The sequence below is a fragment of the Acomys minous genome, assembly GCF_964271855.1.
Source record: "Acomys minous genome assembly, chromosome: 7".
In the NCBI taxonomy this organism is placed as follows: Eukaryota; Metazoa; Chordata; class Mammalia; order Rodentia; family Muridae; genus Acomys; species Acomys minous.
Window position 1 is genome coordinate 42,332,728 of NC_140488.1, and position 27,906 is coordinate 42,360,633.

General features: G+C 44.6%; 1 protein-coding gene across 1 annotated transcript in view; it reads right to left on the bottom strand.

Moving 5' to 3' along the window:
• The window catches only part of RTL9 (retrotransposon Gag like 9), a 38,972-nt gene extending 28,609 nt beyond the window's left edge, over nucleotides 1-10,363 (bottom strand). Inside the window, exon 1 of the mRNA XM_084789156.1 lies at nucleotides 10,334-10,363. The gene's annotated coding sequence lies outside the window, so the exon portion shown is untranslated. The remainder of the gene's footprint in view (nucleotides 1-10,333) is intronic.
• Between the last annotated feature and the right edge of the window lie 17,543 nt (nucleotides 10,364-27,906).

The following is a 27,906-nucleotide window of genomic DNA, read 5'->3' on the forward strand; positions in this document are numbered from 1 at the left end:
GGACTAAAGAATTCCTCTCAAGCAGTCCTGGCTTAACAGTGCCCTGAAGCGCCTAGATGGAGCAAACACAAATCCTGGAGAAACACACCCTCAAACCAGTTTTCGTAGGATTACCAAGGTAAAGTCTGGCTGAACGTGAACTCATAATCAAAAATTACAAAACATACAAGGAAGTCAGGGACAAGGAAAACAGAATTAGATCCTCAAAAACCTTAGGTATTGCAATGACGAGAAATGAAATATGTTTTATGCATATTATAAAACAAAAGCCTTCGCAAACATCAGCATGGGAGGAGATATTAGCACAAAATATAATTTTTCAAAGCATCATATTTTTATAGAGAGTAAAGATAGGCCTCAAAGAACATTAACTCCTTCCGTGATTTCAGTGGCTAGTGTAATTTTGTGAGACTTGGAGGGTAGAGCTATGGCATTTCATTTTTTTCTCTCATCTTTTTAAAAATTTTTTGAAATGTTTTATTAATTTATTCAGATTACATCTCAATTGTTATCCCCTCACTTGTCTCCTTCCATTCCTCTCTCGCTCCCTCTTTCACCCTATTCCCCTCCCCTAGGTCTATGTTAGAAGGGGACCTCCTCCCCTACCATATGGTCACAGAATTTCTTCCCCAACTCATATGACCAAGAATGTGAGTCCAAAGCACTAAGAGTGACATAGTAAAGTCTCTGACCTCAAGTGGCTGAAAACTCAGGTGACACATATGAAACTACATTCTGACATCAAGACTGTATGGTAGAAACTACAAAGGCCTTCAGTGGTCAGAAGTGAGAGCTGAGCTGGTCTTCGAAGCATAGGGTGGATCCGTGGTGAAAAGAATCTTTGCATTCACCAGGAAAAAGGAAGAAGCTGGAAAGAGCCTTAAGAAAGTTGTAGGGCAAGTGAGCTACAAAGCAATACATGGAAGAGTGGGTGCCTCTGGAGAGCACAAGGGACACATGGGCACACCTGGGCCATTACATGAGATATTGTAGTCAAGAAGGTCCCACCTTTATGTAAAAGCTCCGTTATCATCATGAAATCCTCAGCCCCTTTTGAACCTGAAACTCTCCCACGCTCATGTTACAGCAGCTTCAGCCTTTAATGCCTTGAAACAATGTTTCTCAGTGAATTATGGAAGTGCTATTTTGACTAGGCTGCCTAGCAAGCGACCTTTTGAGGTCTGCCTGATTCCATCCGCCCAATGCCTGGGTGACATACATGCATAGCCATGCCTGTATTTTTATGTGGATACTTGGGATTTGAACTCAAGTCTTCATGCTTGCAAAGCAAGTGCTCCTACATACTGAGATGTGTTGTCAACTGTCTTCTGGGCTCTTATAACACTTTAGATAATACTACCCTAGCCCATAGCAAATTGAGGCTGTCATAGTTTATGTTAGCTGCTTCCCTCATTAAACTGTGAGTGGCTTGAGATGACGATTGCACTCCTGTATCCAGGCTGCTAGCACAATGCCTAACACATATCAGTTGCTTAGTAAACATCGAAAGAATGAATAAAAGAGCTCATGAGCATCCTTATCTCCTTCCCTGTCCTCTGTCACTATTTCTGCCCAGGTTCCTATTGTATTGTCACAATAGTCTCCTGATTAATTTTCAGCATTTCCTTCTCTAACCTGTCTGAACACCAATGATATCACTTTCTAAAATCAGAGTCACTATATCCTCTGGTGCTCAAACACTTTCTGTGATGCCTCCCTGTCTCTAGAGCAACTATCCCAGTAACATTCGTGAGAATATGTCTTTCCAGCCATACTCTCCACTTTTCCGCATGTAAGACTAGCTGCATTAATGAACCCTATGCATGCAAGTAACCCTGTCTCAAGGCAATAAGGTTGAGGGTGATAGAAGGCACCTGATGTCTTGCTCTGGCCTGCTCGTAGCACACGAATGCATGTACCACATACAGAGATCACACACTCACACACAGAGAGAGAGAGAGAGAGAGAGAGAGAGAGAGAGAGAGAGAGAGAGAGAGAGAGAGACAGACAGAGACAGAGACAGAGAGAGACAGAGAGAGAGAGAGACAGAGAAAGAGAGAAAGAGAGACACAGACACAGAGAGAGATACAGAGAGACAGAAACAGAGAGACAGAGACAGAGACAGAGACACAGAGAGAGACAGAGAGAGAGAGACAGAGACAGAGGCAGAGAGAGAGAACCTCAAGGAAGGGTACCTAACCCAGCCAGGATTCAGGAATTCACAGAAGTACCATCTAAGCTGCACCTTGAAGATGATGCCCATCTAATGGACAAGGCAGAGAAAAACACCCCAGGAGGGAATAACCAAATGCAAAGAGCCACTAAAAGCCGACTCTGAACCGGATGCTGTACTGAAGGCAGAGGAGCAGAGCTCTCATCCAGGCTCAAGCTGATAAAGAAAAACAGCTAAGCAGAGAATGGCAAGTTGATATACTAAGTGCTATGCTATGAACATTGTAGGGACATGGAGAGAGAGAGGTCTAACCAAGATTTGGGGGGGGTGGAGTCAAGGAGGTCTCTTCCACAAAGGAATCATGTTTTGGGTGTTCCTAGGACCTTACTCTGAGAGCCTCTAGGCTCAGATGTTGAGATTCCATTTACAAAGATTAAGTCGAAATGATCTTATTTGAATATTTGAAAATTCACTCAGATCCCTTCGGAGGGGATGCATACAGGGGTAAAGAAAGTGAGAGGGCTCCTATGGTATAGATGAGAAAGTATGAGCTAGGTAAAGGGAGGCAGGGAAGAAAAAGGCAAGGCATCTTATGTGGTGTGTGCCAATACACTTGACTTTTAGGGAATTCTTTTTTTATTTGCTTTATATCTAAGGAAATTCTTAATTACTCCATGTGACTAAATCCCAGAATGAGTGAGTAGGAGCATGGGAAGATATCACCAAGGAAATCAGGCTTAAGTGCCAAGTTAAGGACTTTGGACTTCATCTTTACAGTAGTTCTCAGCCTTCATCCCGCATTAGAATCAACTGAAAAGCTTTAAAATGTTGATGTCTGGATCCTACACCAGGGACTCTGATTTAATATGTCTGTGGGGAAAGGCACTGGAATTTTTAAAGCCTTTCCAGTTTATTCTAGTGTGCAGCCACAGCTTCAAGAAGACAAGTTCTCAATTGGAGTACTTATCAGAGTCATCTAGAGGGTTGGTTAAATACAGGTTGGAGGTGGGCACTCCATATCTCTAATTCAGTAACTCAGACAAGTTTTCAGAATCACTGGTGCTGCTGTTCCCAGGACCTGACTCTGAGAGCCTCCGGGCTCAGAGGTTGAGACTCTATTTACAAGGATTAAGTAGAAATGATCCTATTTGAGTATTTGAAAACTCACTTCAGTCCCTTTGGAAAGAATGCATACAGGGGGAAAGAAAGTGAGAGGCCTCATCAGTTTCTGTGGTTACCTTCATAATACCTGAACAAGATCAAGCTAGTTGATATTGCAACATTCATTGGGGGGAGGGCAGAGGGCTCCACCTTAACAGAGGAGCTTTTGATGGATTCTGGCTTCTAGGGGACATGGTGTTAGCTAGCTTTCTTTAAGGATGTTGGCCCTAGTAGGTTGCCTTGCTCCAGTGGATAGCCCTATAACCTTGCGTATATGGGCATCAGTAATTGAATGTAGTGGATTGGAAGAGAAGGAGCAGAAAAAGCAGGGGGAGGAGACAGAGTGGGAAAAGAGGGGAGGAGAAGAAGGAGAGGTAAGAGAATGGGGAAGAAGTGATGAAGTTGGAAGGAAGACGTAGTGGGAGTCTGGAAGGAGTTGCTGTGGAGAGTGGAAGATGAGGAAAGGAAACGATTATAAGAATCAAGACAAGAGATGCTTGGGAAGGGCCAAGCTCTGAACAAAATAAGTTCAACAGAAATGATGGGTCACATGCAAGGGATGCTTAGGATGTAGATTTGCTAAACGTAGAAATAAGATAAAAACAACTCTTGGGTTTTGGTTTTTGTTTTTTTGTTTTTTGGGGTTTTTTTGTTTTTGTTTTTGTTTTTCTTTTGTTTTTGTTTTTTTTTGGTTTTGGGGTTTTTTTTTTGGTTGTTTGGTTGTTGGTTTTCTTTTTTCTTTTTCTTTTTTTCTTTCTTTCTTTTTTTTTTTTTTTTTTTTTTTTGCCTTAGATAACTGGTGATCCTGGTTGTACTAGGTATGTTTATTCTTATGATCAAAAGTTAAATAAGGAGCATGGTGAGATGGCTCAGTGAGTAAAGATATCTGATGCCAAGCCTGACAATCTGAAATTGACCCCAGGACCCATATCATGAAAGAAGAAAATTGAGTTCCACAAGTTGCCCTCTGATTTTGACATGCATGCCATGGTATGTGTGCATGCATGCATAAACACATACATATAAATAAATAAGATGTCTTTAAGAGTCCTTTTATAAGGTGAATTTATAAGGTGAGGTTATAGCTCAGTCCAAAGAGTACTTGCCCTGCATGCACAGTGCTCTGGGTTCAATTCCCAGCACTACCTAACTGGGCATGGTACTGCATACCTACAATCCCAGCACTTGGGAAGTGGAATTAGAAGACTGTGAAGTTCAAGGTTATCTTCTACTCCCTGGCAAGTTTGAGACCAGTCTGAGTTACATGAAACTGTGTCAAGAATAAAATAAAATAAAGGTAACAGAGGGAAAGGAAAATCAAAGAAAATAAGGGAAGGGAAGATGGGTTGAGTGTGGTGGTAACACAGGCCTGTGATCCAAGTGCCCCAGAGTCTGAGGCAAGAGAATACTGAGATCCAGGCCAGCCTGAACCCTGTAGCCAAAAAGAGAAGTCCAATGTGCTAAGCAGGCTTAAATGGACATGGGGAAGGAGAGCATTTCTACACACATATCTATAGGAAGAGTCTCAGAGACTTCAACACGCACCATGTTCTACTGTCAGTACCATGAGTTTCACTTCAACCTTATTCAAATTGGGATTCTCTTCCTTCCAAATATTTGCAAAGTACAGGGAAATGACAGTCATCTGACAGCAAGATCAGCCACCTGAGCCCTTGGTACAAAGCCTGCTTCTCTGCTATACCCCTAAGTATACTTATTCAATTATCCATACATCTATTCGTTCATTTGTGTATAATGCTCTTGTCTGAAGAGATGATTTTTTTTTAATTTTTAAGTCAAGAAATCATTTTGGAGCTGGGTGTGGGTGGCTCAGGTATTTAATCCCAGCACTATGGAGGCAGAAGTAGGTGGACCTCTGTGAATTTGAGGCCAGCCTCGCATGCATAGTGGGTTTCAGGCCATCCAGAACTAAATAGTGGGACCCTGTCTACAAACAAACCAATGAAAAATTATGTTTCACATCCAGGTGAAGAGTGTGAAATGTGCACTTCTATAACCAGTGAAACAAACAAAGCTTAAAGGACAGCTTGCAAAAGAATTCATTCTGCGTGGATAGGAAAATGTACAAAAACTGAGCAATTTTCCAGTAAATCATCCTTGTGACTATTTCTAAGACTGTTCCGTGGGCAAGTAGACTGCTAGCAATCAGCAAAGGCCATCAGGAGTGATGGATGGGATAATTGTCCATTAGGGTAACAGATAACTTTCATACTGGAAAGGATTCAACAAGGTAGACACATGATAAATGGAAGAGGAGTTAGCTAATGTGATAGGAGTTGCAGTGGCGTTTGTTAGAGGCTATGCTGTGGTTGAATTGATGGTTAATCATTTGAAAGCCTTTGTTGATGAGAGCACAAGCCCCCATCACAGATGGGGGGAGATGAGGAGGAGGGAGAGGGGGAGAGGGGAGGAGAGGACAGGACAGGAGAGGAGAGCAGAGGAGAGGAGAGGAGAGGAGAGGGAGAGACTACATGGCATCTACCATTAAGGAACCCACAAAACTACTTTTTACTGTAGCCTGACTTGTAGGTAGAAGTAATCTGAGTTTCTTGAATACCAGTTTTAATAATGTTATGTAATTTAACCTAAATAAAGTCTCTCTCTCTCTCTCTCTCTCTCTCTCTCTCTCTCTCTCTCTCTCTCTCTCTCTCTCTCTCGTGTGTGTGTGTGTGTGTGTGTGTGTGTGTGTGTGTGTGTATGTATATGTGTGTGTTTTGATGTGTGGCATAGGGGCTGACACAGAGCATTCAATAAATGTTTATTAAAGTGAAGTTAATTAATATATATATATATATATATATATATATATATATACACATATATATCCTTTCACCCATCTGTTTCGTCCTTTAGCAGACATTCATTACATATAGGAATTAACAGCTCTGGCCCTGGAAATCTAGGCTTTGGGCTTCAAATTACAACTCCAACTAGCTGTACCCACCTTGGAACATAATGAGTCTTTCTAAGCCTGCTGCCTGCTGCCTGCTGCCTAAAGTGGGGCAAATTTTCATATAGTTGAGTAAGGATTTGATGAGTTAGTAAGTGCTCACTAAAAGGCAACTCTTCCTTGTGTGTATGCAATGCTGGGCTGCTTGCAAGTAACTAGGTCATTATCAGAGGCACAAAATGTCTTAAGAAATGACAAGGCTCTGGGGGCTAAGGCTGGTTTTCATTAACATGGTTATTTATGTCCTCAGCCCAGCGCCCCACTGCCCTAGGCCTGCCATTCCTGGCCTGGTGCCCTCCCATGGCAGCCCAAGCCTTCTCTAGGTGGGTTTGCTTTCTAGAGAAGCCTGAGAAATTGTGGAGCTAGGAGGTAAAGGAAAGAATGGGAAATGGGGGAAATGCATGCAACCATTAATGTACAACCCCTGCCCTACTCCATTGTTGACAACTAACTCGGGCAGTTGCCTAGACTTCGTTCTGCCAATGGGATTTTGTGGTGGTGGTTCAGTTGGTTGGGTGGGTGATTTTTCTGGGTGGGTATGTTGTTTTCTTTTTGTTCTTTGCTTTTCTTTTTTTATTTTTATATTCTTGATACAGTCTCAGTACATAGCTCTGGCTGGGCCTGTAGCTCACTATGTAAAAAAGGCTATCCTAAGACTTGAAGCAATTTTCTGGCTGCTGCCTCCTGAGTTCTGCTTTCAAACCTTTTACAGTGCTTGTTTATACATACCCTGATATACACTCATCACCAAGGTCATGCTTGGCTTCTAGACCAAACACATATAATAAGTTCAAATTTGTGCATCCAATGTCTGTCTTCCCTCAAGTTCTTATGACCGACTTGAGAGTGAGAGCTAGTACTTGCTCAACTAATGTGTGTTCAGTTCCTGTTTGGCTGAGTGTTCAGCTATGCTGGCCAGTAGCTTACCCAAGTTGTGGATGGCCCCCATCTTACATGTCACATGACAAGCAGTTTTTTAAAAATGGAATGTGCATATTGCTTGTAGCACAGATGGGCCTGGCTCTGAGCTCTGTGATTAGAAGCAGGGTATGAAGTACCAATCTGTCTCAGTAAACAAATGATGGGTGAGATAAGCACTAAAAGAAAAAAATAAGGGAAGGAGAAGGAAGAGGGGGAGGGGAGGAAAGAATAGAAAGAGGAGAGGAGAAAAAGAAGGAGAAGAGATAAAGAAGTAGAAGAGGAGGGGGATGGGAAGAAGAAGGAAAGAGGACAGGAGGAGAAAGGGGCAGAGAATGGAGGAAATGGGGAGGAGAGGGAGAGGAAAGGCAAGAGTCGAAACCATGACATTGCAGTAGGGAAAGTCCCCAGCAGATGAATGTTGTCCTCAAGGGCTATTGGATGGCTAAAATGCACTGTATGGAGAAAATGTAGTGTAATTGAGGCAGAAAAATCCAGGTTTGAATATCAGCTCTCCATTTGTGAACTGCGTGACTGTGTATTATGCTTTCTGGGCCTCAGTCTTTTCGTTGTAAAATTAAGATAATGATAGTAGCCATCTCACGACTCTGGTGAGGATGGCAAAAGATAAAGACATCGAAGTATACTATAGCACAGCACCTCGGCTGTAATCAGGGACTCCGAAAAGCTATTTGGTGTGTTAATGCATGGGTATTTTCTGTAAAATGGCATGAAAGAAACTCCAGACAACCTTTAGCATCTGCATTAAATCTGGAAGAGGAATATGTAATTCCCAATAAAATTTGGTTCCATAAACTAGGCATGGTGGCACACTTCTGTAATCCTCAAACTAAGGAGGTAAAGGTGGAAGATCAAGGTCATCGTCAGCTACATAATGATTTTAAAGTCGGCATGGGCAACATGCTGCTCTGTATTAAAAAAAAAAAAACTACAGGCCCAGAGCCAAATATAATGATACACACCTCTAATCCCAGCATTTGGTGGAGGAGACAGACAAATTATGAGTTCAATATCAGCCTGACCACATGCAAAGATGCTATTAAAATTAATAATCATAAATATAAAGAATTAGCTCAGCAAGTAAGCTCCGATTTCTTAGCATGCAACATCTAATATTGAAAACAACAGAAAATTGGCTTGACGAGCACCAACCATTCACAGTAAGTGCACAGAGAGAGGTCTGCTTTGGCCATTACAGCCACACGGTTAACTGACCCGAGAGTCTCCCAAAATGTGAAGGAGTGTTGCAAAGACAAGCACAAACGACGGTACAGAGTAGCTCATTGTAGCTGCTCCTTCTGTCCCCCTCCTTGTTAATAAGGAGGCTCAAGCACACTAATCACCACAAGAAAGCAACTCAAGCCAAAGTGCTTGACAACTGACCCTGGGAGCAAACTCACAGAATGGATCCTCTCACAGGGTGCAATTGGCCCTGGCAAGGAATTCTGCTGTCATCGTGTCACCACACATCCTCTGCCCTCTTTGCACATGTAGGGGACAATATCTGGGGAGGTGGCATTAACTTAAAACCAAGGTTGCAGAAATCTACCTTTCCTTTTCTTCCGTGGTTTCCCCCTATCTTGTTCTTGTTTGGACATGTGCTTCTACAGCAGTCAAGATTCCTGCATTCTCTGTCTCAAGGGTGTGTGTGTGTGTGTGTGTGTGTGTGTGTGTGTGTGTGTGTGTGTGTGTGTGTGTGTGTGGCCTGCATTTGTGTCTCTGTGTGTCTATGTCTGTGTTTTTGAATTGGCCGTTTACCAAGGTGGCTAAACAGGATTTCCAAAGCCCCTGGAAGCGACACACGTTTCTGGATCTTTCCAATTAACATCCATTCTTGATAGCAAACAAGACTGTCATTTTTCGAAGGAAAACTACCCAAATGTAGTAGCCACTTTTAAGAAAGTTAAGAAGTAATCTGGATGTTACATTTCTGATGGCCAAAGCCTTCTGTGTTCTTTGTAATTGACTGATAAGTTGCATTGTAGTCACTGGTGGAAAATATCTGGATTTTAAAAAACCAGAATATGAGCGATTTGTTCACAACTGGGAAGGGGAAAGTAAATATAGCTTTGCTTCCTAGTCTTATATTTGGCCGCAACATGCAAATTCCTGTCTGCAAACTTATTCTGTGCCAGGATTTGATAGGTTAATGTCAGCAGCTGGCAGAGGTCTGCCTGTGGTTACAGTGAGTGCCACATGGCGACAGGTAACAACAACAGAAGGCTGCCAGAGAAGAACGCCCAACTCGTCTGAGGGGCAGATGACCTAGATTGCCAATCAGCGATGTTAACAGGCCCTGATCCAGGCCACTATTGGAACTCCAGAGAACAGAGCCAGAAACAGTCTGGACAGGGCAAAGGAGTTGACAGCTACCATTTATTGAGCACTTACTCGATGCCAGGCACGATGCCAGGTCTGGCTATGTTTTCTTATTTGCTCCTAGCAGGAACCCCATTTTACAGAAAGGGAAACTACAGCCAGAAAGCAAAAGCAGATCCAAAGCAGAAACCAGGAACAAAACTAAGTCCAAAGCACTTTGAAGGCGAAGTGGTTGAAGTCAATTGCCAGCAAATATTCAGAAACCTGAGCTCCCTAGAGCTGCGGTGACTGGGATTTGGAGATTTCCACCTGAGCCACTCCATCCTTTTGGCAAACTTGCTTTATCAAGCCAGCTCGATCTGTCACACCTCAAAGTGGCTGGCAAGGGCACAGAGATGGTTTGGCAAACACTGAATCCAGGAGGGGAATGGACAGGTGCCTACCACAGATTCCTTTAGAACTGCCTTAATGGCCACATGTCCTAACATTACAGCTAGCACAGCAATGGGAGAGAGACTGATGCGTTGTAATAAGAAAGGTGGCATTCAAACCCAGGCTCTGTTCATGCTTCTTTAATCCACACTAATAATGCCCCTGTTTAGAAGGCTAGTGCTGCACTATCATGGCTACTTGCCGGTAAGCACAAATATTCTTGACTGTCATTCATGACGAGCCCTGCTCCAGTTTCACAGGCACTACAACAGAGGCCCAGGCTCTGGTGACACTAGCACACAATAAAAGTCACAGCTCAACTCTGTTATATGACCTACCTGCTGAATTTTACCCCATAAATATCATCAACACTGTCTGTTCTTGAGCCAGCACTGTCCTTGGCCCCAGTCAGCAGTTAGGGGACGGCTTCAAGCCTCCTGCCACTAGGGTGCATGGCTCCTATGCACACAAAAAGCAAGCATCTCTCTGTTTCAGGAAGTTGGGCTCCTGGGCATAAAAGTTAAGGCCAAGTGAATGAACAAAGTTCCATCCTGCTTGGGCTTTTGAAGCACAAGGAGGTGTTACAGCAGTGACATGCAAGCATCACAGAGATCCATTTACAGTGGCTGGGCTATTTAGCAAAGTCTGACGGGCCGGTGGAGGACCTCAAATAATAACACAGTTGCATTCCCAGCTGTGTCCAATGAACAACATATCATGATTGCCTTTTCACAAAAATATCAGTGACATAATCCTAACAGGCTCGCAGCCCTCTCACTAGTGTAATAAAACAATGACCCAATTATTTCTGAGCGCCGAAGCAGCAGATACGACTGGGTGTGTCGTTCAGGACCCTGTGTGTGATGGATGGGGCACAGTAGGGCAGCTAACTGTGGGCTGGGATTGGAAAGCTGCCTCCCCAGCCAAAACTCCTGCCATTCATCTGGTCAAAGGGGGGAAAAATAAAATCATTCAGTATGAAAGTTCCCACTTGTTCTCATGACGGAGGCACGGCACTGATTGAAGCAAATTCTGTTTAAAAAGCCAGCCGGTTTGTGGGTATTTGTTTATTTATACCTCCCCCTCTCTTTGCCTTCCCACACCCTCTGCAAAGGATTTGAGATAGGGTTTGAACACTGAAAGTTTGTTTAAGTCCCAAACAGGTCCAGGCACTTTTTTAGACTGTCGACAAAGTGATCAAGCACTGTGCTCCTTGTCCCCTGTGGTCAGAGAGATTCCTCCCACCCGACCACTCTAGTCTCCAGTGCTACCCTTCAGGAGGGAAATAAACAGAAGCCCCTAAGGCTGAAGCCGGAAGAAAAGAAGGTACCAGGGGCCCACTCACTCACTCCCTTATGACTTTTCATTCAGTGCACAAATATTGACGGGACCTATTCTGGAACAAGTTCAGGGGAACTGGAAGAAGTCTCAGTCGTTGTACTTGAGAAGCTCCAAATCCAAAGGGAGGGACAGCCAGGTGAAAACTTTACATTCAAGACAAGGGAGCTTAGTGGTACACAAGGCCCTGGGTGCCACCCCCACCACAGGAAGGAAAGTAGAACTCTTCTCTTGCCCGGGAGAAACACTCCCTGGGGTGGTGTGGGGGTTGCAAGCAGCGTGGATAACGTAATTCAGGCACTGCTCTGACTGCCTTAGAGTTCAACTTTTGATTCTCTTTCTCCATAACTACGTGGCCTTAGGCACTTTGCTTCTCCCCTCAGAGCCTCAATTCCCTCATCTGTTAAATGGGGCTAATAATAGAACTGACGTCGCTGCATTATTATGAGGATTAAATGAGATAATCTGTGTAGAAACTGAGAACAGTTCCTGGCACACATTAAGCACCCAATAAAAACAAGTTAGCTTTTTATGCTTTTTATTCCTTTTGTTTAATTTCATAAGACTGTGTCTGGGGATGAGACTCCAAGGACCGGTTTCTAAAACAGAATTGTTTTGAACAAACTCCTCCCTTTCAGCGCCCCCCCCCCCGTTTCTTTCATATGGAATGACACAGATCTGCCATGATCTTTCCCTAAGCAGCCATATGTCTGGCAAGAATCTCAGGGAGAAAATATTTCCCAGATGGTTCTGTTTATGTCGGCCTACTGTGTGCCAAACACCACTCTAGATGAGAGGGGGGCACATTGCTAAGCCCTGTAGACAAGGTTCCTCTCCTCTTAGCATTTTCCCTCCAAATGGGTGAAACATACCATAAACAGAAACTATAAACAGGCATAATGCCCAGAAAGGTAACGAATAAGGAATACTGAGCCGGGGCAGAAATAACTATTGGGAGAAGAAGGAGGAGGAGGAGGAGAAGGAGGAGGAGGAGGAGGAGGAGGAGCAGGAGGAGGAGCAGGAGCAGGAGCAGAAGGAGAGAAGGAGGAGAGAGAGAGAGAGAGAGAGAGAGAGAGAGAGAGAGAGAGAGAGAGAGAGAGAGACTCATCTTCAGAGTCACATTTAAAAGTTGAGAACCAAAGGTTTAAATGAAGCCTCCCATACCAAAAACAAGAGCAAAGACGATCCAGGCAGAAGCAGTATGCACAAAGGCCCTGGGGCAGGAAAAGATTTTGGGTGGGTGTAGGGGTCAGCTATAGGTCCCTGGCAGCGCAGGCAGCGAGGTAAAGTAAGCAAGACGGTTGCATGCATACTGAAGCTGAGAAAGTCCAGAAAGATTGATGGACTTACCCACAATGCCTCACACATAGTAGGTGCTCCATATGTTGCAGACTGCTCAGCCAGCAGGGCGGGGCTCAGGCCCTTTGCCTTCCAAATTCGGACTGAGATTTCCCACCAGAACTAGGAATCAGCTACCCAGGGAGACTGAAACATACAGTCTTTTTTTTTTGTTGGTGAGTCATAGGCAATGCGCATTAGAGTGTGGGGTCGAGTGGCCCCAGCTGCTGCCTGTGTGAAAGGGGCGGGGGTGGGCTCAGGCCGTGGCTGAAGCTTTTTAGCATGTTTATGATGAGCTGAAAGCACTCACTGCTTAATTTAAAATACCGCTCACACATACACATACAATTCAGCAGCTGGGGGAGCTGCCAGGAATTGAGGCTAAGTGTAGAAAATTGGAGGATCAGAAATATCAGGTACCCAGCCCTATTTCCCAGCTCCCAAGGGCTCTCTGTTATCCCATGGAGTCGCATCTTTGGGTACAGACTCCTAGAAAATCAAGAGATAGACGGGGACAGCAGCAGTTTGGGCAACAGAGATCTCTGCAGAACCCTTCGGGCTAGCCACACTGGTAGCCCCCACCCTGTCCTCAGCTTGCCTGCCTTGCTCTGCATCCACGCCTTGTAGCCCAAATCCACCCCCTTGGAGAAGCCTCCTCCTTTAGGCACCTCCCAGCTCTCCTTGAAATCTGACAGTTGGGAAAACTTCATTTGGTCCAGATTGTAAATTGCCTAGGCTGGCTGCCGCTGTTTCCGGGGTGTGTATCTTGTCTCCTCAACCACACGGGAGGGGGGGCCATCACCCCATCAAGGACTAATTATTCTTTTTTGTATTCCTCGCTGGTCTCAGCAGAAACCTGCCTATACAGAGAGAGGCTGGTGTACAATTACTCCCTGGTTGCATGACAGTGTGTCCTTTGAAGAACCTCTCTGGCTTGAGTACCTGCTCTTAATTGAAGAGCCTGGTCTTCATCTTGACAAAGAGGTTGGGAATTACGGGGTGGGGTAGTATCCTCTACACAGACGGTAGCCTGGGGACAAGCTAGATGCACCTACAGCCTATTGATCACCAAGCTGCACGGTCATCACTTTGAGCCTGTTGCTCCTAACATCCCCTCTGACCAGAAGACATTCTGTGCCAAAATTACCTATACAAACATCTATTCACCCACCAAAGCCAAATGCTCTGTTCTAGGACACTCTCCCAACTGGACCCTTTGCACCCTTTGTCCCTTCTATGTCTTTTTGAGGTACACGCTGCTGAACTAGAGTAACCTAACTTCAGACCCCAGCTCCATCCCTTCCCAAGGTAACATCCATTTTCTGGAAAAGAGAATGCCAACAACATCCTTAATGGGCCAAATGACCCATGCATAACATCCCCAGCCTTTTCAGCCCAAGGCAGGACCTCCAGAGCACATAAACTTCTTACTGTCATCTTCATTGTTTCTGGGAAGGAGGGGGAATGGAAAGGTTAAGAATGTGAACTTGAGAAGCAGACTCAGCTAGGTTCCGGGGTTGGTGTGGTCACTTCCTAACTATGTGACCTTAGGCCAGTCACTTCCTCTCAGAGGCCCACTTTCCTCGCACATAAAGTGAAGTAAGCATTAGCCCTTCACCATCACAGAACCTGTTGGGAAGGTGCAAAGATAAAACGGATGCAAGGCACATTTGTCACATAAAAGTTGCTCACTGGTCCATCCAGCCCTACAATCCACCAAACTCCTTTAAGGGCACAGACAAGATTTTACTTATCTTCGCATCTCCACTGCCTAGCTAAGCCCAGAACCTCTGCAGCTGGCAAGCCTACAATAAATCATTGTTGAATTGAATTGAAAACCCAAACCAGATGTGCCTCCTCCCCTGTCAAATGAAGCTTTCAAGCTGGTGGGCTGGGCCTGCTGGCCCTCCACTCCCCCCTCCTTCCAGCTGAGCTGCCGCCATTGTCTAGGCTTGCCTCTGGGGAATGAGGCTGTGACAGCAGCAGTTGGAGGAGGTGGGAGGGAGCGAGAGGTGTGAGCAGCAGGACCCTCGGACTGGTCCCCAGGGACCTCATGCAGATTACCTTGGAAGGGCACTATCTTGGTGTCTCTGTTGAACAAAAAGTGACAGCATGCCAAAAGTCCTTAGGGACAAGTGTCCGATGAAGCCTGCCCCTCCCCCTAAAACACTGAAAATCACACAAGTTCAATCCATGAAGGTGTCCGGAGAGAGATCCTTTCCATGGAGCTGAGACCCTAAGGTTTGGAGATGCTAGCCTCTGAAACTCTAACACTAGAGCGCAGCACCTATTCACAGAAGCCTCCTCCCTGGCCAGTCTTTCTATGTGACAAAAGACTGCATTTGCCACCCCTCATCCCCACTCTGAAAAACCCCTGGTTGCAGGATACAGGCTGGGATTGTGAGGTTGAGGATGGACTTCAAAAAAAGTGCAAAGGACATAGTTTAAAAACTCTGTGTCTTTATTATGGCTGAACCAGAGAGGGTTAAACAAAGTGGGGGTTGTGAGAGAACCTATGTTATCCAGCACAAGGTCAAGGTTAAAAACCGAACTGGATCCCAGGACATGGCAGACTGGTTGGTGACTCTGGATTCATTACAGGCTAGCTTCCCTGATCCCCAGCAAGTGACTTACTGTCTCTCTGCCTCTGTGATCACATCTCTCACATGGTATCAATAATAGTACCATTTCACAGGCTTTTCTATAAGGACTAACTGAACTAGTGTTTATAGAGCCCTGACCATATGCACAGCACATGGGAAACTCGAAACTGTTTATTAACTAAAAAAGATAAATATATACCTCTCTTCCTCTCCAGGCACACTAATGTGGAGACAAGGCTGCCAAATGGTTAGAGATGGCTAGCTGAGCTTGCCTTTGAATTCTGGTCTCAGATTTTCCATGTAAATCTCTCTGAACCTCAGTTTTACAGTCTTTAAGATGGGGCTAAGGAGAATCTTTTGGGAAACATCCTTCGAGGGTTTAAAGGAGATAATCTCTGCAGTCCTGAGCACTGTACCAGATGTGCCTTATAGGGTGAGGAAGTCCTCAATAAAATCAGAGTATTCATCATCTGACTCTTTGGGGACACCAGCCCCCACCACGATCTTTTTCCCCTTTTCTTCTGGGTTAACTTACGGCAAGTAGCTTTGGCAATCTTGCCACAGTAAATGAACAATTTCATCATTCTGCCAGTGACATTCCTAAACATGTTATCCAAGAGCCAGAAAGGGGGAGCGTTTCGGTCACCTCTGCACCAACCAAGTATGGGCAGTTACTTTCCCTGTTTAGCAGACCCGACCCCCCCCCCTCAGCAGCAGCAGAAGTCACTCTGCAGTATAAAATTGAAGGAATGAGTGTTTTACTGCAAACAAAAGCCATCTTTGTTTGCTGCCCAACTTTAGGAGAGAAAAAAAAAAATACCTCAACCCAGGAGCTTGGAAAATTCTTGAAAGTTCTCATTTTATTCCAACAAATCCAACAAAATTGGCAAGATTTCTGGACGTGTGACCCTGAATCAGAATGAGCTACCTCTGCCCACTTGCCTCCCCACAGCACCCAGAACCCAGGAGCATCAATACATATAGATTGTCGATCCCTCCGTTACAGCCCCAGACGCCTACTTCTCCAAGGTCTGCCGCTTTGCCAAAGCATTCGCAAAGTCGTGCTAAAGAACATTTTGCAAACAGGGAGGGGGGAAAAAGCATCCATCAACTCACCACTCTAACACAACTCTTAATTTGTGTGGAAACTTCTCCTCCAGTCTTTATCCACGTGCAGACATATTTTTACAGCACTGTAGTCATAGGGAAAAACTGCAGCAGCTTCAGCCAAGAACCAGATACCATACAGCTCATGTCACTAAACTTTCCAAGTGAGGGCTTTTTCCTCCCTCATTCACTCCATTCATTCATTCAGTCAGTCAGTCAACAAACATGGGTTTTAACCAGATCCTTGTGCTATGCCCTGGAGAGTGCTGAGTTAACAAAGGCACAGTACCCACTTTTAAGCAGTCCCTGTTTGTTGAAGGAAACAAGAGAAGTCAGCAGGAAATGATAGGATGCTGGAATCAATGTGTAAATGTTGCATGAAAGCACAAGAAGAGGCACGTTTAAGGGAGACAGGAAAGGGCAGAGGAGAGCAGGGTGTTGTTGGGTAGCCCAAAGAAATCCTGCTCTAGGCAGGTGGCAGTGGGTATGGTAAGAAAGAAAGTGGGAATGAAACCATTAAGATTAAAGGTTTCTTGGGCATTGTGGTGACTGGGCAGTGCTTTAGAAGTTTGGGAAACAAGGTAGGAGTGCAGACAGGTGGTCATTTTAGGAAGGTGGTCCCCAGCAATAGACTTGAAGCCAGACTGGAAGACGGGAGATAGTTAATAGTTAACAGAGGACCCGTCAAAGTAATCTATCAAGATGAGGGAGCTCTAAACTGAAGTGGCCTCACCGCTTACAAACTCTGTCCACCTGAGCAAGGGCTTCACTTTTCTGTGCCTCCCGTCTCCTCCTCCAGACAGTAAGAATCACAACAGCATCTCTCTTTGCGGAGCTGCTAGGAGGACTGTGTGAGATGCTGCTGCAGGCAAAGCACCTGGTCCAGAGGCTCATCACAGGAGATGCTCAACCCATGGTACTATTATTTCTCTTCGTTCCCTGTCCTTCTTATCTTTCCTTAAAGGCTGGTACAATATTAAGCATGGAAGTGGCTGAGGCAAGACTCTGGCCCAAACCATATGACACCAGAGGGCAGTGGAGAAAGTTTGAAAATGCCCAAGACAGTTACTGAGAATTCTTTAGATGAGCTGAGGGCCCCCACAGAGGCTGGAAACTATGACTCCCTCACGGGACCAATCAACAAAGTGATGAAATTTTCCCTGTAGAGGAGGAAACTGTCAGTTAAATTTATCCAGACTTTGGATTTTGCCTCATGGATGTGACGAGGGGAGTTGTCACTATAAGCAAAACCTTGAAATCTATGTTACTTTAGTTAGGCAAATACATCCAGTTTCCAATCTCATTTCTGTCCCAACCTGACTGTTTAGGTAAGTCACTCAATATCTGTGAGCCCCAGCAACCTCATCTTATAGAAAACAACAGTAGCTATCTCATACAATTATTGCGAGAATGGCATGGAAATATAGAAATAATGCCATCATAGGCTTGATATGTGTCTGACACATACCTATTTGTTGTTATTCTTATCATTAGTGGCGTTTTTGTTTTGTTTTTTTTTTAACGGATGAAAGGGGAAGGAAGTAAGGTAGGAGGGGTTGATGGAATGAGACCATGGATGGAGGAGCTTCAAAAGCCTGGAGAGAGGAGCTTTGAGGTCAGCAGGCAGGATGTGGATGGAGGAGGTTCTGGCGGATGATGAAGCATGGTAAGGCTAGGAGGGAGGTGTGTCCTACACATGGACCGTTGATGTTAAACTCACCAATATTGATGTCAGGACTTGGGGTGGAGAAGAAGACAGTGAGCCAGATGTTGAACTCTTCCTTGAATGTGGGAGTGGGGGTTGACCAAAAAGAAGAGCCGACGAGGAGAGAAGAGGGTGCTGTAGCCAGATGGCATGGGAAGGAGGAGTTCTTGGCGGAGGATAGAGGACTAACCGGTCTGGAAGCAGACAGGGGAAGCTGGAGCACAGACCCCACCTCCCAGCCCCAGGGTGCCTGTAGTGTAGGAGTGCGGAGAGTGGCCACTAGAGGGCGCTGCCGGCAAAGCCGTGAACTCCGCGCCGCGACTCAGGTTTCAGCACTTCCAGAATGGGAGGCAGGCAGACCGACGACTCTGTGTGTGGAAAAGTTTCTCCTGAGTAGACAAGGAATTGTTGGTTGTGGGGTGCACTTCTAGAGGGATCTGAGAAGAACGGAAAAGAGCAGTAGTGGGGAATTCGATGAGTCGCGGAGTGCAGCGAGAGGACGGAGGGAAGACAGGAAAGCTTAGCACTTGGGCTGTAGCCAAGGACAGGGGGATGTGAGGCCTGATGGGATTAACTGTCCTCCTCACAGTTATAAATGGAGATTTTGTCCCCCCTCTCTACATCTTTTGTTTATTATAAAAGTAACACGTGCTTGTCTCAAAGGATTCTAATCATTACGAAGGTGAAAATCTATCTCCTGCAGCCTGCTTGCCAAAAGCAAGTGCTGTGCATGCAATACTCTTAACAAAAAGCATAGCCCATAATGTGATTTTTGTCACAATGCTATATTGAGCATCTCAGAATATCAATGTGCAGAGAGCAAGCTTGTCCTTATTTGGGGGATATGCTGTCATTATCATCATTGTAGTCTAATTAGAATAGAAACGGGTAGCCTCTATTAGCTGTTCTGTGCCAGTTGCTACCTAAACATTTCCTGTGTACATTAGCTCACTTGCTTTTCAAAACCTCCTGGCAGAGGTGTTGCCAATTTCCCCATTTTAGTGGTGGGAAAAATCAAGATATGTTTAGAAACTTCTTCAGTACCACAGAGCTCATAAAGGCAGCGTGATAATGGAGCCCAGCTTCTTTATATATAAGAATGTGTGTGTGTGCGCACGCGCGAGCGCGCTCCTGCACATGTATATTTACGTATGTGGGGATACATGTGTACCACAGCACACCTGTGGCAATCACAGAACAACTTAGGGTGTCTGTCCTCACCTTCCACCTTGAGACAGGGTTTCTTGGGGTTGTTTTTGTTGTTGTTGTTGTTGTTGTTGTTGCTGTTTGTATGCCAGACTAGCTGGCCCATGAACTTCCAAGGAGTCTCTTGTCTCAGCGTCCCAGCTTCCTGTTGGAGTGCTAAGACTACAGGCACATGCACTCCCACATCCGGCTTTACATGGCTTCTGGAGATTCAGTCTTGGGTCCTGGTACTTGAGTGTCAAGCACTTCTCCCACTGGGCCATCTCCCTCGTCCCAAGCCCAAGTTCTTACTCTGGATCACAGGGAAGCTTATTATCATGCTATTTAGGTACACTATAAAAGATTTAAGCAAGTAGTCACTGAGGTCATTTCGGTTATTTTTATTTGGTTGCTGCTTACAAGTAATCTTTAAGTGAGAAATACTTAACATGGAGCACTTTTGACAGTATGACATTTCCATCTGCTGTCCAGAGGTCATTCTTAGTCAGATGTGCAGCACAAATGCGTGGCCATGCTTGATCTTACTTTTTTGAATTTGGCCTATTTGAACGATGGAAATAGCATGTTAATCACCTTGGCACTGTCTGAATTTGTGTTTCTTAATTGTCACTACTGCTTTATGTTCCGTTTCGCATTGCATATGCTTCTTTATTTTGTTCTGTGTTGTTTTTTATGTTAACCATTCTTTGAGTATACTGTTTCTAGATTGCTTATTGGTATTGCACTGATCTATGGGAGCTCCCTCATTCATTCCCTCAACACTCTCTTCTCAAACACCAGTCACTATCCTAGCCCAAGGAATATAGTGTGAATAGGTGAAACCTCAACTTTCCTAAAGGTGATTTGGATGTTTGGGACATAGGTAATAAGCAAGCAAATAATCAGATAATGCAAGCTCAGATCCCTGCAAATGCGCTAAAGAGGGCATGCCTTGTGACAGAGCTCTCACAACTAGTAGAGAGTACCTGACTGACAATGGTTCAACTGCTATTTTCAATATGACCAGTATGGAAGCAATACACATCCTGCACAACCCTAGAAACCATGTTTCCAATTCAGAGTGTGAATCTTGTCTGGAGCAGGCACTATACAGCCTGATGTTCTGTCATGATGCTGGACAGCAGCAGCAGGTTCCCCCAGGTAGGTGGTAGATAAATGAGGGGCACAACTGGTACTCTACAGTGTACTGGGTTGCTAAGCAATGATGCTCAGTATGGTAAGTATACCCACTACATTTTCAGTCAACAGTGTGTCCAATTTATAATGGATTTAAGAGGCTATAACCCCATCAAAACAGTATCACAATGACTAGCCTAACTCCTATATCTCACTTGATCCTTTGTTTTTTGACAAGTTATTACATATGTTTTAATTCTAGTGCAATTGGGGGGTGGCAGGTATTTGGCTTATACTTCCAAATCATAGTCCATCATTGGAGGAAGTCAGGACAGGAACTCCAACAGGTCAGAGTCCTAAAGGCAGAAGTTAATGCAAAGGCCATGAAGGGCTGCTGCTTACAAGCTTCCTCCTCGTGGCTTGCTCAGCCTGCTTTCTTATAGAATCCAGTACCACCAGCCCAGGGATGGCACCACCCACAGTGGGCTGGACCCTCCCCCATTGATCACTAATGAGAAAATGCCTTACATCTGGATCTCAAGTTGGCATTTCCCCAACTGAGGCTCCTTCCTCTTTGATGGCTCAAGTTTGTGTCAAGTTGACACACAAAACTGGCCACTACAACCGACCTTTGTCAACTTGACACTCAAACACATCACTGTTAAGTTGCAACCTTTCTTTTCTTATTCCTCCCTAAGATCTCGCATTAAAAACATAAGTAACTTAAAAGTCCCACAGTCTTTACAAATTCAAACACGCTAAAATTCCAGTCCCTTTGGAATACCTAATTTCTTTTACAATCCAAAGTCTTTTAAAATACAAAGTGACTCAGTTGTGGCCTCTTGTAAAATAAAATAATAATGATAAAAAAAATACTTTCTTACTTCAAGAGGGAGAGATCAGGGCACAGTCACAATCAAATCAAAGCTATGGCTCTATCCCTTGATGCACTTGAACTTCGCCATTTCCTGCTCACCCCCTGTCTGACCCACACCAGGATTGACCACAGCATGTTCCCTTTGCAATGAATCCCTGGAATCTATCCTTAAGTCCTAGGAGTTCACTGGCTCATAGCAGATGTCACCTGTTTTGTTTGTTTGTTTATGTGTTAAAGAAAACACCCATGGATCCCTGTTGAAACTCATCAGGTTAGGGGCACTTGAAGTCACAGGAGTCTGGAGTTAGAGTAGATAGAGTTATTTATTATGTAGCTATCACAATAGCACATGTCTAGTCTAAAGAAAGAAAGTTGGCATCATATTACCTCAGTTACTGATAGGGAAGCTGCCATGCTAAGAGCCTTTCACAGTGCTGCCTGGAATTATGTCAAAGCTGGTGCCTTGGAGGCTTTGGAGGATGCAAAAACGTGTCCCAAAATCCCAGTTAGAACAGGCCTACGATCCAAAAGATTTTCTTTTTTTAAAGGTGTTTTTGTTTCCTTTTATTTATTTATTTATTTTTTGCATTTATTTCAGTGTGTGTATGAGAGAGGGGCAAGGGAAAGGGAGAGAGAGGGAGAGAGACAGGGATGGGGGGCAAAAGTCAGAAGCTAACTTGGGGCCATCAGCTCTTATCTTTCACCTGTGGGTCTCAGGGCTCAAACTCAACAGGCTTGAAGACAAAGCGTCTTTTCCCCTTGAGCCATCTCTCTTGCACCCACAAATTTACCTTGAAATGACCAGGGCTCACATCCAGTGCATGGTGGCCTGGTTGTCCTTTACATTTGGTAGTGCCAAGGCAGGGTTTCCTCTCTGGGTCCATGTTTCCCAAGGATGTGGGCATTTTCGTACCACCCACCCAGGGGAGAGGCATGCACAACAGGGTCCCCAGGGGAAAAGGGAAAGGGAACTGGGAATTGAAATCACTCAAGCTACTTGAGATTGTGCTGTTGAGCTCACATTTTCCTTCGGTTACCAGGCAGTTTTCAGCCGAATGTTCAAACAAAATAGGTGCATAATTGCTCCCATTATGTCACTTGGCTTTTCATGTTAAGAGCACAGGCAGACATGCTGGCAAGAGCTTGTCCTACTCTCCCAAGTTGCTACATTGCTGCTTCTCTCCCAATCTCTAAAGCAAATTTATTGCTTGCAATATACTAGAGCCGCTTTATCATCCCCTCTGTCTTCTACCACAGAGCGGGCAGCAGCTTCTAACCATGAATCTGAAGGGTCTTTCATCCCACAGTCGTGTCCCCTAGAAACACAACAGATGCAGTGGAGCGCGATACCTAGAGAGATGCAGCTCAGCAGCAGAGGACCTAGTATACCTAAGACCCTGGTTTTCACCTCAGTCACAATGAGAAAATGACAGGGAGGAAAAGGGAGGAAAAGAGGAGGGAAGGAAGAAGAAGAGTCAAGACTGGGATCTCACTCCAAGAAGGAATACAGACATTATTGATGAGGATGGGGTGCGAGGTGTAAACGCAGTGGGAATGACAACGAGAACGGGAGGGACGGGATCTGAGGACCCTACCTATTAATGGTCATGGAAAGTGTTGACACATGGAAAAGACAGAACTTGAAAGTCCTTTCCCTTATTCTCTGAACCCCTGCTCTAAACTAAACTACTGCAAGTGATTTAACTAAGCGGAGAAGTACCTGCCATCGCTTTAGCGAAGTCATAGGTGCCTGTGGCCCATGAGTATGAATACCCACCTTTCTCTCTCTCCACCACTGGCACCGTGCAAGCTCAGTCTCTTGAGCCCACCAGCACAGGATGAGACAACAGGGAACTGTCAGGTTCCCCAAGCTTCAGCATCAAGGTGATTAGGATCTTTCTTCTGATGTTCATTGTCCTGCCTGGCTTTAAGATCAACCACCACATTCCAGGACATGTCTGTATGTGCCCACCATGATAGATAGCCTAGACCTGCGCTGGAGTCCACGTTCATTATTCATCATTCATTTGCCCACTGGTTATCATGCATGTCCTCTGGTCCATTTCTCAGTTAATTAGGCCAAAGGAAAGCAGAGAAGGCATGATCTCGTCCCCAGGAATCCTTTTGGATTCAAATAGTTTTGGCCCTTATCGGCATCACTACCTACCTCACTCCCCCCACCCTTTGTTTTAAACAAATGTCATTTCGTTTCATTCCATTCCTACACTCAAACTAAATATATTGATGTTGTCATTTACCCTCAAGCTCAAAGAGATAGATTAATGTATATCCACAGACAGAGGGAATGAAAGCAACCCATAAGAAAATACTGTGCGCAGCTATGTAAATGCTTGCACAATCAATCCCATACAGAAAGACTGAATGACAGAGACAGAGATGTGTACTTTCACATTAAATCTCGGTGAATGCAGCTGCAAACACAACTAGGTAGAGTGGTGCTGTCTTGATTACTCTCATTTCCAAACAAACAAGTGTTGATGGGATTGTTGTTTTTTTTTTAAAGGACTGATGACTCAAGGTCAACCTCGGGGCAAACTGTTCATTATTTCATCTCTTTTCATAATCTTTGCACTAACAGAAAAACCCTTTGTGGTTATATGAAAAACATTTGAAGTAAGATGATTGTAAATAGAGTTTTCACTTCAATGGAAGTCCGGTAAACACTCAAAAACCATGCGGAATCCTGACTATATTCTTTGGTTTTCAAGGCTGTCCTAGGCATTGCCATTTCTGATACACTAAATGCCCTCACGTAGTTTCCAAAAGTCCCTCGAGGGGGCAGTATTGTCTCAATTGAGAGCCAGTTTAGTCTGTCAGTTCCTGTAGGACAGGACCATTACCCGGTTCAGGCCAGGCTCCCACCCTATCCTCCTTTGTCTGGAGTTGGGTCGTTGTTTATGCCCATATCTAGTGAGATATCCAACCTTTAACACTCGTAATCAGTTCAGCTAGGTTGAGCAGTACTGCTCCTTCCACCAAAGCCTTCTGTGTTGCACTCTGGTTGCCACTCTCTGAAATGCCTTCCGGAACACCGCCTCTACAGCTACTGTGCTTCCCAGTCCCAAGAGGCATCCTTCACTCTCCACTTGAGCCTTTGACCACCTGCATCACTGCTGCCTCCAGACTCAACCTGCTGACGATCAGTAGAACCAATGCAACCACAAGGTTTAACTCACGCCTCACCAGATCTCTGTAGCTAGGCTCCCTTAGGATACCTAAATAACAAAGAACCTGCTTCTTCAGAAAGCAGGACAAAGAATGTAAGCCACTCTTAGCTGTTTCTTCTACCAGCCTCACACCAGAGAAACCCCAAACTGTTTGAGAAGCTGGCCCCATTCCTTGTAGGTCGTTAGAGTCAAAAGTATTTGCCTGCTGGGCAGTGGTGGGTCGCACCTTTAAGGACAGCATTTGGAGGCAGAGGCAGGAGGATCTCTGAGTTCGAAGCCAGGCCTGGAGTGCACTGACTGTTCTTCCAGAGTTCCTGAGTTCAATTCCCAGCAACCACATATTGGCTCCCAACCATTTGTAATGAGATATGATTCCTTCTCTGGCATGTGTGAAAACAGAGTACTCGTATACATAAAATAAATGAATAAATCTGAGTTTGAGGCCAGCCTGGTATACAGAGTGAGTTCCAGGACAGCCAAGGCTACATAGAGAAATCCTATCTCTTGCAAACCAAAAGAAAAAAAAGAAAAAAAAAAAGAAAAAAGAAAAAGAAAAAAGAAAAGAAAGAAAAAAAAAACAAGCGGTGTGTGTGTGTGTGTGTGTGTGTGTGTGTGTGTGTGTGTGTGTGTGTAGTGTTTGCCTGAGAATCAGATGGTGGGAGCTGTAGTACCAGGCCTACTTGATGTTTCTTAGAGACAGACTCATTTGCTAATCTTGAAAATGGTGATAATAACGAATGCTTTCTACTGTGTATTGACAATGTTCAAAACGTAGTAGCCACTACCACCAAATTCTCAAGGTAGCTATGGTTCTGGTAAGCAAATAGTGTGTGCTAAAACCTGGCTGACTTAACCTGCCCTGCCTTGTATATTTTCATATGATGTCTAGACCAAGACAGAAGCTTTTCATGGCAAGGACCAAGATGTATCCACACCCTGGGTTAAAATCCCACACAATCCGAAATGCTGGTCTGGTAACTTCAACCAGACATCAAGCTTTTTTTTTAAATCCCATTTTATTCCACAAAACAATTGTGAGCTGTAACCATCAAGCAGACTGGGCTGGGGTGGGGGTGCAATTAGCTAGAAACTATCCTTAAATGGGGCCCCAGCTTCTCCATAGAACTCAAGAAGTGTCTGCAGAGAAGGCTGAGGCTGACTGTTAATCACCACAGGCATGTCTGTGCAGTGCCAGAGCTTTTGGAAGAAAGGGGAAAACACCATCAATCATCCAGGTGCCAAAGAAAGCGTCCAGCTCCCGTGCAGAGACAATATTAAAAAGTCACCTCAGTGCAAACAACTAGATTGAGGCAACAGACACCTGTAAGGTCCTAACCTGCTTGCTTGGCATCAAGAAAAGGTCTTGAAAAAAAAAAACAGAAACGATTGAATTGTACAGCCACACATTCATCAGTCAGTCAATATTTATTGAGCATGTACTATGTACCTGACACTATGAAGGATATAGAAACCACAAGAGTATAAGATTGACAACAACCTTCCCACAGAGAACTAACTCAGTGTCCAGTGGATGAGGCAGGGAGCAAGGAGGGGGAAATCTCAATCCAAAGCAATGGAAAGATGGTCCTCCCATGTTTTCAGAGCGTGCTCGTATTTTAGTTGCTGTATTTACAATCTCATAAAATCAAGCAGGCCAGATGCTCTGCTATTTGGTAAAAGGAAAAAATGCAGGCAGGTTTATTATTATGGTGGCTGACTTCTGAAGGACTTACACAGAGTGATTCAAAACTAGGTTTTTTTGTTTTGTTTTGTTGTTTCTTGTTTGTTTGTTTGCATCAGGAGGATCTGGGGTTAACTAGTGCTGCCATATCCTAGCTGCTTAGCACTGCCTAGGACGCCTATTTTCTCTGTACGCTTCCCCCTGTAGACACAGAGGACAGTAACAAGGGCTGGAGAGATGGCTCACTGGTTAAAAGCACTGACTGTTCTTTCAGAGGATCTGGGTTCAATTCCCAGCACCCACATGGCAGCTCACAACAGTCTGTAACTCCAAGACCTGATACCCTCATCCAGATGTACATGAAGGCAAAACACAAATGTACATTTTAAAAAGTTTGAAAACATATACATTAATTTAGAAGACAGTAACAATCCCTTCTTTGAAGGCATGTCATTGCTGTTAGGAGAGATGCCCATGGCCTGGCATATGACTGGCACGGCTATAGTGCCAGCATTCAGGATGCAGGCGGGAGTTGGAGACCAGCCTTGGCTAAGAAAGAGTTTGAATCCAGCGGCCTGGGCAACATGGGAGGCCAAGGGGGCAGGCACACCTCATGCAAATCCTTTGGCATGGAGCTGACTGAAAGCCAATGTTTTTCTCAAAATTGAGCTTACCATGATCATTAAAGGACAGAAAATGGTTATTATTAGCATTGGCCAAAACTATCCAGAACCTCTGAAAGCAAATGTTTCCCTTTCTTACTAGCAACAGGGGCAGGACCCTCCCTCTGTGGAATACTAGTGTTCTTGGGGACGTTCCGGTGGGGCCAAGTAAAGTGACAAGACATGGGAAGTGTCTGACCAGTATTTCACATCTTCTCCCCATAGGTTAAGGTGGCCTAGGCTGCCAGTCCCTTGCCCTTTCACCACTGTGCCCCTGGCTGTGAGCTCCTGGTCTTCAATTTCAGTATTACTCCTCCCTATACACACTCCCTTTGAAGTTCCTCACCCTATACTTTCTTCCCTGAGGGAATAGCCCAGGAAAGGCTAGAGAAATTGTAATGTGACCTTTTCAAAATGAACGACCTGTATGAAAAAGAAAAAAAAAAAAGCCCAGCACCTTAAGAGAATACATGTACACAAAACCTCACAAAAGGCTCGGATTAATGGTTAAGATAAGCAGCGTGAATAGATTTTTTTTTCAAATGCAATGGCAAACACTTATCTTCAGATCCCCATTGTGACTTTCAAAGAGCCCCCACCCCGAAAGGAAAGGCTTTAGGCTACGATGAGAAATAACGACAATTCCAACAGCTTAAAGATGACAAGATTTCGCATCCTACAATGTGACCGTGTGTACTCTGTTGTTTCCTAGATATTAATACAATACATTTTGGCCTCTGAGTCCAATGTTTTTACAAGAGAACCAAGAGTTGCAGGAAGTCTAACAGGCCTAATTAGTGAGGAGTTTAACGTAATCCGGTGCTTTTGCAGCAATCCTGATGGAGTAAGGCTCACCCCTACAATTAATGGGAACTAAGCAGCCAGAAATGGCAGTTGGGTGAGTGAATGATGCGCACTAACAAAACAAGGCCTCACTCTCCTGAGATAAGAATAACAGGCTGGCTTACTGTAATTACCACCAGTGGGGTTGGGAGTGGGGTTTTGTTGGTGGTTTTTTGTTTTTTCATTCGGGATCCTATTGCGTGTGTTACCTGTTGCTTCCAACTTTCTGTAATTATAGGGTTTTTTG